The following is a 9893-nucleotide window of genomic DNA, read 5'->3' as shown; positions in this document are numbered from 1 at the left end:
GAATAATGTCTTCACTGTGCTGAAGTAGAAGCAGGCTGCCGGCGCAGCACCCCACTGGCACTGCGCTGCCCAGCTTCAGGCAGCTGAGCCCTCCCTTACCGAATCACCCCTCTCACCGTAATACTTCCACAGGAGTGCAGGATGGCTGCCCAAGCCTCAGTCAAAAGTCTTAGTAAAACAGAAAGAAAAGCAGTGTCCACTCCTTAAGGTACTTCCTCTAAGTAGCACACCAACATGTGTGGAACTCAGATACAAAGCCACACCCAAAGGCAAGAAAGTGTAGCCTCCAAGTGCAGTGGCCATGTGCTGAGACCAAAGCCTGAGCCCTGTTACCGAGGAAGCTGGAGAGCATAGATAGTAATGGGTAACTAACAACTTCTGTCATGAATGTTAGCAAACTCAATAAATATCAGTTCCCTTGTGTTCTTGGTGCTGCTATTAGCAACATGTGTAACTCTGAGTCATCAGCAGATCCTTGTGCAGATGAAATGCAGGAGCAGGAGCAGGTGCCCTGCAGGATCCCTCCACCCTGACTATGCTCCTTGCTCACGTCTCGTGGGACTCTACTAGGAGATCTTCTCCTAGTAGACAAACTGAGGCTGGTGGATGTCCTTTTGTTGGATCTGGAGCCAGCTCACTGTCCTACAGCCCAGATCGGGTCTGTCACCTACTTTTGGAAATAAAGTTTTATTGAAATACAGTCACCTCCATTCAATTACATGTTACCCATAGCGTTTCTCCGGCAACAATGGCAGCGTTGTGTAGCTGGTAGAGTGACAAGACCCCAAAGATTGAAATACGTGCTCTGTGGTGCTGTGGAAGAAAGTGTGCCAATCCTTGCATTAGGCAAATGAACGAGTGCATGTGACCAACAAGCTTAAGGAACTTCTCTGTCTTTCTGCCATTCACTCCTTTCTAGCCTATTTTGTATCTTCTATAAACACAGTATGGTATTAATTTCCAAGAAGTTGGTGAGAAACAAATGTGAATGCTCTGCCAAAACAACAAATGGCTGAGTACTTTCTCACTTCTTGGAAAAGCTTCCATTTGCCCTTGAAAAATCAGGTTTTAAACACAGTAAGCTTCCTCCTCAGGAATTATACTGGAAAAAAAATGCTTTGGAACATATCCCAAAAACAGTGAGAATATAAGAGATAAAATCCTGGCAAAACTTCTCAGAATAGTTTTGCATTTGTAGAACATGTTCTCATATCAAGGAAAAGGATTACAACCCAGGGAGAGCTTTTTCTGAAAGAAGAGGAAGCCAGGCAAGGTCTGTCTGCAACTCAAGACTAAAGAAAATCACCAGATAAGGACTGGCTTTTCAAATAGGCCACGGGAAGTGCAAACTACACAAAATAAAAGAGTATGTGGCAAACCTGGGCCTGACCCATGGTGGGAGAGGCCCCATGGATAGGGTGCCTAGTGGCCCAGATGTCCAGGGTTGGAAAATGGTGGTTGTCCAAACCACTGGAGAGGAAGGCTTCGTCAGTGCTTCTCGGGTGATGATGCATGGAGGCCATCTCCCAGGGCAAGGTCCTGAAAATAATCGATCACCTTATCCTTCTCAGCAGGTGGAGAGCTTGAATCAGAAACCATAAAAAAGAGACTTTCCTTTAACTAACGTCAGGAAATCAGGCATTTGGGTGGACCTCAGAGACCACACAGAAAGCTGGATTTCACCCTCAGCAGTCAGACTGCCCTGCTCAAGGCTCTTCACTCCTAGACACGAGGTGAAGTCTAACACTCCACCACTGGCCCTTGTTTCCCAATGTACAGATGCAAACCATAGCTGTCCTGCAAGGTTGCCAAGCCTACCCTGGGAAACAGTAAGAGGGTGCGAATCACACGCGGATCTTAGGGGAGAGCCCTCACCATGAGGCATTTCCCAGCGGCAGAGGGAGAGGGGCACTCACTCCTGATATCGCTATGTAAACATATACCCACGGTGTCCAATGCTCCTCAGGGTCATGCCCTGTGCTGACCTCTTGACTGGTGGCTTTTTGCTCTGATGTCGCCATACTTCATATACTGTCTTTATTCAAATCTCTGCTCAAATCTTATGTTTTCAGAGATGCCATCAGTGACCTAAACAAAGACCTCCCTCCAGGCCTCCCCTTCTTTCCCTTTAGTCTGCTTGCCTTTCACCAAAGCACCCACTGCTTCCTAGTGTACATGCATGTGTTTCTTATCCAGCTCAACCTAGAACAGCATTAGCTCCATGAGGCTATAGACTTTTCTTTGTTATCCAGTGTCTCTGCACCTAGAAGTAATCTGAAATATAGTGAACATGAAGTAATTTTCTATTAGTAAAAAAATTTTGAATGAATATAATCCAACCATCTGCAGGAGAAAAGAAGAAATTCTCTTCCGGTTCTCCACAACAGCACAGGATCAAGGTGAGAAGGAGAACCCCATGCAGGTACTTCGAATCTGTAAACTCTGCCTTAATATTTGTGTCAGGGAGAGTGGAGACAGATAGACGTGGGCAGCAAGGTACTAGAGCAGCTCACAGGCCAGACTCCTGGGTTTTCTAAAGCTAGATACACCGTCAGGTCCCTTGGCATCAGGAGAAATGAGAAGATCACTGTCCACTGCAGTCCGAGGGGCGAAGGCAGATGAAATCCTGCAGAAAGACCTAAATGTGTGAGAGTATGAATTAAGGAAAAATAACTTCTCTGATACTGGAAACTTCAGTTTTAAAATCCAGGAACACATCAATCTGGGCATCAAATATGACCCAAGCATTGGTATCTATGGCCTGGACTTCTATGTGATGCTGGGTAAGCTAGGTTTCAGCGTCACAGGCAAGAAGCGCAGGATAGGCTGCACTGCGGCTGAACACAGAACCAGCCAAGAGGAGGCTGTGCATGGTTCCAGCAGAAGTGTGATGGGGTCATCCTTCCTAGTGAATAAATCCCTGTTTCTGTTCAGAAGACCAATAAAATGTTTTCAGTGAAAAAAAAAAAAAAAGAAGAAGAAGAAGAAATGATTGTGTCTTTAAAAATAGGCAATCAGCATAGGAATCAAAGTTAGCATGTACATAGGCCCTGCACAGCCACGCTTATTGTGATATGATCCGCAATAGCCGAGGTCAGATGCCTAAAGAAAGTGGCATGTCATGCGGCCAGAAAGAGGAATTAAATTATGCCATCGGTAGGAAAATAGATAGAACTAGAGATCTTCGTGTTAGGTGAAATAAGCCAGACACGAAAGGCCAAGTATTCCCTATTTCTCTAATACATGGAATTTTTTAAAAGGAGGGATAAAAGAGGTAAGGTGACAATTATTACAGAAGAGGAGGAGAATCAGGAGAGGAAGGGGTGTGGAGGAGGGGTGGGCATAATGCAGTACCACCCTCATTCGCGATAACTTTTACTTGCAATCTGGTTTGCACACAGAAGCATTTGGCAGAGTTTTGTTTGAGTTTTCAAGTTCTGCATCAGGCGACAAACACGGCCGTGCCCGTCTTCCCCACACAAATATAAACATGTCCACCTTGTCCAAAATTCTAGGACACATTAAGTTCATGAGCCACATAAAATTAATTGTCACTAATAAAAATGTCTCAAATAGGCCACCAGTCAAACGATAATAGAAAAGCAAATATACTTAAATAAAATAGTCAAATAGTAATGGTAAAAAAGAGAAATAATTACCCTAGAAAACTTAGGTTATGGGCACTATTGCAGCAGAAAATGTGCCGTAGCCCTACCAATCTCGCCTGCCAAGGCCATAAAAGAAAGGAAAAGCAGCAATGATCCAAAAAAACTTTTCTGAAGAAAAAAGTCCATCATAAATCACCAATTTTCAAATACCGTAATAAGATTTCTATCCAATAAAGCCTTACCAAGAGTCACAATAAGATAAGCAAGGAAAAGTCTACTTAGTTCTCACTTGTTTTTAAGTTCCAAAAGTGACAGTAACTCATCAAGCCAGGTTGTAGAGTTAGAACCTTAAGTCAACCTTCGTATTAATTTTATTTCTCTATGTTGTACCATCCTGCTGGGCTCTGAAGCAGCCCGTTTGCACACGTAAGTAGCTGTGGGCAGCACATTTTTAATGGCTTGCCTTGCAGTCTCAGGACACTCTTCAAATCAACCAATCTGCTTTAAAGGAGAGCACAGGATTTTTTTTTTTTTTAATTACTAATGACCTCCAACAACACCTTGATTTTTGTTAACAAGAGGATAAAGGAGAGAAAAGGAGAATTCAGAAGCTACAGCAAACAACAAAACTGTTCCTAATTCAATAATGCCACAGAACAAAACATTTCAAATGTGGCTGCTATTTTTTCCTCCGGCCCATTGTGTGAGAGCAGGAGCCTGCCAAGAATAGAGGCACCTGAGCCCGGCCAAAAATAGCTCGGCCAACCTGGACACCACGCGCTGCAAGGGTGACCACACTCGCGTGAGCGTGAGATACAGCGTGACTTTCAAAAGCCAAAAAGAAAATGCAGAGGTCTGACTACCTGCCTCATCAATGTCACCTAGGCAGGAACCTCAGATAACACACGAAAACTCCGGCAGACGAGGACCCCGCCCCTCGGGCTCCGTGCGCTGCGGGCGAGTGTTTCCCACGCACGCCGTGCGCCCACACACGCACCTGCTTGACATTTCTTTTCGCAGTTGAGATCTCTGATTCAACTGGGATCTATTGTCATGGAAGGAATGGGGATGAGCCCACCTTTGTTTTTGTGCTGACGGCTAGATATCTGTCCCCGAATGAGCACGTTCTATTTCCAAGATTCCTTTTTCCTGTTTCATAAGAAAGACTTTTCTGATTCCAATCAAGCACGCGTAGGGCATCTGGGCAGCTCTGGAGAATCAGGAGCTTTCAAGTTAGCTCTACACCAGTGCACTTCAGTCAAATCCAACGCTGCTGTGGCAGAGACCCTGCATTCGGTGGTCTGGGTACCGCGGAGCTGAGCGCCTCCCAATCCCCTTGCGGCTCAGCGCAGGAGCCCTGACCTCCGCATCCTGCCCAGAGCTCACGCAGGCTCTTTGGAGAATTCTCGGGACAAGAAGCTTGCTCCCTAAAAGCACGGCCTATTCTGTCATTGGGCACAAAACCACCATGTATTTGCACCTTTGAGTTCTACAGTTGGTCAAAGTCTGTCACTCACAAGCACACAGAACAGGCTTCCTGCCTTCCATACAATCACCTTCTTGAACACAGGCAATGCCGTCCCTTGGTCGTCTCTGATTCAGTCTTAACCGCTAGTTCATTCAAAGAAAACCAAAATCCCAAAAGACACGGGCAGAACTTGTAGGATTAGATGTTCATATCGGAAATAGTGCTAAATTTAGGGAGAAGGTAGCAATTTGAGTCCCGACTTGGACTGACCAGCTGAAGTCCCTGGGCCTCTGTTTGCTTACCTACAAAACATGCGTGATCATCATTATGACAGTTCTGTACACTGAAAGAGACTGATACTGGTAACTCCAGCACCAGTCAGCTGAGAGCAGAGAGCAAGGCTTTGCCCTGGGGGCTGCAAAGGTGCAGGTCCTTACACAAATCCTGCTCCACCTCAAGCCCAGGAAACCAGTGTCTGGGCGGGGAACTCCCCAGCTAGAATTTCATCACTGTGTTTTGGTATATAGTAAAATGCCTGCGTGGCACAGAAATTCAGTTTCCTTTCCCTGCTGTCAACCTCACTTTCTATCCACACACTGGTGGCAATCATCAAGGCTGATAGGAAAGCATCCTCATCCTTCCTGGTCTAACTCAGAGGAAAATGCAAGGCTGGGGAAGCAGGTCAACATGCAAGGGTTTTTGGGTTTTTTTGTTTCAAGAATCAAACTCAGGACCTTACGCTTGCCAGGCAGGCGCTGAGCCACTGAACTCTATCCCCAGCTCGGAGTACAAGTCAAGATGAAATATACACGTCCTCCTGCTAGCTTGTTCAGAGGAAGGCAGTTTTGCTCCAACAGGCAAGGAAATAAATAGATGTGGGCTGCTTTGTTAGGTCTACTGTCTTGTTTGCAAATAAGAGGATTCGTAAACTCAGTGAGACCATTGAAGTCTGAGAAAAGGAAATTGCCATGAAGTTCTGGAAGGTTCTCCACATGCACATCAGCATCTGAGAGACTCAGTGGGCTTGAACAGTGTAGTAGGTGTTTCCTGGTACTGGGGCTTATGAATATTTAAAGGTAATAAATGTCACACAAAATGTTTAACGATCTTGTTTACATGTAAAAGACCTTGAGAAGGGTCTGTTAGAAATGAAGCTGAAGCCAATTTCAAAATCTCTTTCTTCTTCTGTTTTCTTTTGAGGACCAGTAGGTGTCCTTTAATACCGTGAGGATTTAGGGAACACTGTGTCCTCAATTACAAAAGTGTACAAACAGATGTTGGAATTTGTACCTCAGAGTTCTAGAGCTCTCAAAATGACCTTTTTTTTTCCCCACTGATGAAAAAAGAAGGGCCAGGGAGCTGGCTCAATAGAATAAGTGCTTGCCTGGCAAGCGCAAGGGCCTGAGTTCAATCCCTGGTTCCACCAAAAAAAAAAGAAAGAAAAAAGAAAACTTTAGAAGGAAATTCCCCCTCCTCCAACTCCATCACTTTTCGGTTTTCTGGAATTCATCAAGCCCCAAATAGAACCCAGCAAAGCTGATGACTACGGCGAAGGAACCGCAGGCTTTGACTGGTATTCACAGACAAGTCCTTCCTCTTCCCTGAGTCTTAGCACTCCTTGCTTGTAACCTGCCTCTCAGGGGAGCTGCGAGGTTCAACTGGCATAAACGGACTGAGGAATGATGTAAAATAGCTGGGACACAGATGCTTGCTACACGGTAGTTATCACATTGTATTTTATTTTTATTAGGCTATGTTTGCAGTTCATAATAACATTCATTACAAGAAGTTGGTATACACACACAACAAATCTTAACTCTTTTGGTCACCCCCCGCCCTTTCTTGGCTGCAGCGTGTTTTGTATAAGACCAACGTTCCAGCCAGTAAGACTTGTAACTGAGTGTGATGGCACATGCCTGCAATCAATCCCAGCACTCAGGAAGCTGAGGTAGGCAGATCGCCAAGAGCTTGCAGTCTTCCAGGCTACACAGTGAGATCAAGTTTGGCCTGGACTACACAGTGAGGCCCTGTCTAAAAACACCACAGAGGGAGGCAGAGGGGAAGGAGAGGGAGAAAGGCGATGAAGCAGCCAGCTCTGCAGACAGCCAGTGAACTGGGTTTTCAGATCCGCAGCTGGTCGTCCGGGTAGAAGGCTTTATCATCTATTAATTATCTGCCATGCAACCATGATTGTTCCTCCCTGGGTGAAGAGCTCAGTGTTCGCAGAGGGAAGAATGCTGGACTTGGGTCTGAAAACCAGATTTCAAGGTCTTTGCCATTGTCTGACTGAGTTTCCCTTGACCATGTTCCTCCCTGTACACACTGGGAATGGGAATGATGCCCTTCTTCTTGACGGAAGAGCAGCCAGAGAGATAGCTCAGCAGACTAAAGTGCTTGCTTAGGCAAGCTTAGTCAAGCACAGGGATCATGGTTCGATCCCTGGCACCACCTGCCATGCCAGCCCCACCCCTAGAGCAGGCTGAGCCAGCCAGAGTCCTGTGGTGGTGGTACATGCCTGTAATCCCAGTGCTAGGAAGGCTGAAAGCAGGAGGACCACCAGAAGTCTGAGTTGCATAGTGAGACCCTGCAACAACCAAATACATTAAAAAAAAAAAAAAGAGTTGATAGAAGAATCCAATAAGAAACCTGCCTACACCAGGAAGGGTTGCTGTTTTAGTTTTTTTATTACTGCCAAAAAAGTTACCCCCAGGCCTCCTGACTTTGAGAAACAAGGCACACTGTCCCAGAGCATCTATGATTTAATGTAGCCCAGTGGCTCAGGGCCTCCTGCAAGCTGCGAAGAAGGGAGGAAGGCCCTCCAGGGGCTGGGGAGCAAGAAGCCAGGATCACCAAGAGCTATCGGAGAAGCCCCACCACATCGCCCAGAAATGGGGACTCGTTGCTTGCATCTTATTGCAAGCGCACCAGTTTTCCTCCATGCAAAGCTTGACCTTCTCTATCTCATTCTCATGTGGACAACTTTGTCCTAAGAGACTGAACTATCCAAGTAGCTCTCTTACCTTTTTAAACTTCACCTTGTTCCACCAGAAGCCTTACAGTGAGAACACATACTACACTATGAAAGCCAAGCATAATAAAATAGAAAGCATTCTGGAACATATATAAAGGCTAAAAGTAAAAACCGTGACTAGAAAAAGATATTAATGCCAAGAGAATCTACAAAGATCTCTCATCTGGCTGAGTTTCTTGACAACCAAAACCAAAAAGGGGACCTCCTGATTACATGGTCTTCCCATCAGAGGAGGAAGCAAAGCCAGTCCTTGAGCGGCAGAAGGTAGTTAAGTATTTGTTCGCAGCTAGCGCTTTGTTTTTAAAATTGCTTATCAGGTTCCCCAGTGATGCTGGGAATAATGACTTTAACAATTTCCCTGCAGAAAATAGTTTTATTAGGCAATTTTTGTATCATTTTCTAATAAAAACCTAAAGCATAGCTGCCAAATGCAAAAAATAAAATAATAATAATAATAATAATAATAATAATAATAATAATACAATGCAATTGTAGAGCCCTCTGATGCTTGGCTTAATCCTTAGAATACCTGCAATGTCCAAGGCTTACTTGAAGGCCAAACCCACATCACTGCTAATGGCTGCCCAAGGAGCTAGAGGGGAAAGGACCCTGAGCTCCTATCTACACTCCGTGGGAAAGAACATGGCAAGCAGTGACATCCGATAGAGCTCAGGAAGGAGGGGAAATAGTCGAGACTCTGTTTCCTAACCCTGGTCCAGGCCAGAAAGCATCAAGTTCCTTTTGACCAGAGCATGTTAATGTGCATCCAAAGATATCTCTGTCTTATGTTTGTCTTCTTCCTGGGCAACAAAGAATTAAGAAAATAAGAATAATGACAACAAAGAATTAAAAGAATAAGAATAATGACCAAAGCAAAACAAACATTACTTAGATAGTATCAATACAATCAATAAAAACCAACCACGCTTACTAAAGCTCCATCTCATCAACTCTAAAATGTCGCCAATTGTAGCCCTGACTATTGTTATATGCATATAGCTTAAAGCTGACAAACACAAAATGGATCCAATAAATTCTGACACAGTAGTTTCTTAATATCTGTGCCTCTTAGAAATAAGGCACAGTTTGGTTGTTGACTTAGGCACTTGCTCAGATGCCTCACACCAGCAAATTAGAGGAGGACAGGATTATTTTGGCTTGCAGTTTGCAGAGGTTTCAGTCCATAGTCGGGCAGCTCCCAGACAGAACAGCATGGCTAAAGGGTCCAGGCAAAGGCGCTCACCTCATGGCCTTCAGAGAGGTCAGGAGGGGGAGATATAACCAGCTCACACTCACAGCAGCCCGCCTCTTCTGGCCGGGACCTCCCTCCTTACAGCAAGCCGGCCGTAAGGATGGCATCATGCTATCCCCACCCCAAGCTTCTGCGTCTGATCCCTCAAGGCTGTAGCAGGCCATCCAGACATAAGTCATAACAACTGGCAAAAGAACACCTGCAGCTGACCCTTGCATCCAGCTCGAAATGCAGATACTATTCTGTTCACCAAGGAGCACTGTATTTGGGAGACATCACTGGACCTCTTCCGTGTGCACCTCCTTGCTCCCAGTGCTGAAGAGCTAGGAGATGAGGCTCCTCCCCTAGCATCTGGGTATCTTGTCCCACCTTTTTCCCACTTATCTGTTTAATCAACGCCCGCAGTGACCTTGGTCTGGTTCTACTTTTAGTCTCAAAAAGGTGTCACAGACAGAAGGGAGCTAGAGACTGAATCCAGAAATTCTTTTGTTTCAAACTCCAGATTTTCCTCCTCCTCCTCCTCCTCCTCCTCCT

At 45.3% G+C, this 9893-nt stretch overlaps 1 pseudogene; it reads left to right on the top strand.

Moving 5' to 3' along the window:
• Positions 1-2392: 2392 nt before the first annotated feature.
• Positions 2393-2916, top strand: LOC101572255 (annotated as a pseudogene).
• The last annotated feature ends 6977 nt before the right edge of the window (positions 2917-9893 follow it).

Source organism: Octodon degus, unplaced genomic scaffold (assembly GCF_000260255.1).
Source record: "Octodon degus isolate 3935 unplaced genomic scaffold, OctDeg1.0 scaffold00049, whole genome shotgun sequence".
NCBI classification, from domain to species: domain Eukaryota; kingdom Metazoa; phylum Chordata; class Mammalia; order Rodentia; family Octodontidae; genus Octodon; species Octodon degus.
Note: the sequence above shows the minus strand (reverse complement) of the source record. Positions and strands in the feature narration are given on the sequence as shown.